Raw genomic sequence first — 1,816 nt, 5'->3', positions numbered from 1 at the left:
CCTCTTTTTTCACATTGGCGCTCGTTTTGTTAAACGGTTTGTATCCATTCTTTCTCACTGCATCCACGTTGCAGCTATTGTCACTGAACAGCTCCTTTGCCTGCAACTTCACAGTCTCTGTAGCCCTACACAGTGCTATGGCTTTTCCCAGGTCTAGATCTTGCTCTCTTAGCAGTCTTTCCCTTAGACCATTATCCGGAATACCACACACCAGTCTGTCTTTTATCAGCGAGTCTGTCAGTCCCCCAAATTCACACAATTTGTTTCTGTTTCTCAGTTCAGTCACATACTGATCAATAGTCTCACCCGTTTTCTGTACACATGTGAAAAATCTGTGCCTCTCAAACGTCACGTTACATTTAGGTATGCAGTAGGCCTCAAACTGTTCCATTATTTTATCTAGCTTCATTTTGTCTCCATTAGCAGCGAATGTGAAGTTATTATACACCTCCAGCGCTTCATCACCCACGACATGTAAGAACAGTGACGATTTCCTTTTATTACTTTTCTCGTCAGCTCTGATTGCCGCTAAATACAACCCCACATGTTGTTTGAATCTCCTCCAATTTTCAGCCACATTACCTGTTAACTGAAGCTTCGCCGGTGGGAGTAAACCTTCCATTTTTCACTTCGTTAGCTATTCTCTAATGGTAAGTAACGATGTTCTCTTTTGGCTTGCTAATCTGTGGAGAGCTGATTTAACTTCAGATTTTTTCTCTTCATCTCTTTCAGTCACTTCTGACACCATGTATTGATTTCTTTGTGAGTTCAATGACGAGACATTTATGAAAGGGAATGAGTTTTAATCTAAAGTCTGTTCAACTCTTTCTACAGCTTTACAGGAGACACGATGCTTGTGATGCATCTAGAACAAAACTGAAACCAAACTTAACTGCCTTGCTTGTCTCTGTCACATGCCCTCTGCTGGTCAGGCACAAGCAATCAATACATGCAATTATGCTGGTAAGGCATGATAATCAAACAGGCAAATAACATCACTATTTGCTGATATCATTACACTACCCATCCATTTAATCTCCACTGCAGACAATCCCAATAGACCCAAAACCCTTCCCATTCACTCCCACTGTACACAATCCCAATGGACACAAACCCCTTCCTGTTCACTCCCACCTACAGCCCATGTACACTCTCCCCTATCATGGACTCCATCCACCCATTCAATCTCCTCCCACAGCCCATGTACACTCTCCCCTATCACGGACTCTACCCACCCATTTAATCTCCTCCCACAGCCCATGTACACTCTAACTTATCATGGACACTACCCATCCATTTAATCTCCACTGTAGACAATCCCAATAGACCCAAAACCCTTCCCATTCACTCCCACTGTACACAATCCCAATGGACCCAAACCCCTTCCCGTTCACTCCCACCTACAGCCCATGTACACTCTCCCCTATCACGGACTCTACCCACCCATTCAATCTCCTCCCACAGCCCATGTACACTCTCCCCTATCACGGACTCTATCCACCCATTTAATCTCCTCCCACAGCCCATGTACACTCTCCCCTATCACGGACTCTACCCACCCATTCAATCTCCTCCCACAGCCCATGTACACTCTCCCCTATCACGGACTCTAGCCACCCATTTAGTCTCCTCCCACAGCCCATGTACACTCTCCCCTATCACGGACACTACCCACCCATTTATTCTCCTCCTGGAAGATTCTATTTATCACTCTTGATGATCTCCGAAGATTATCAATCAATATTAGTCTGTCCTCAACATCTCTGCTGTTGATCCTGGTTTCCTAACCGCCACACACGGAGCGCCTCCTTCCATG

This window comes from Somniosus microcephalus, chromosome 12, assembly GCF_052327205.1.
Source record: "Somniosus microcephalus isolate GS21.2 chromosome 12, FLI_Smic_1.0, whole genome shotgun sequence".
Lineage (NCBI taxonomy): Eukaryota > Metazoa > Chordata > Chondrichthyes > Squaliformes > Somniosidae > Somniosus > Somniosus microcephalus.
The sequence above is the reverse complement of the archived record's forward strand: the minus strand, read 5'-3'. Positions refer to the sequence as shown.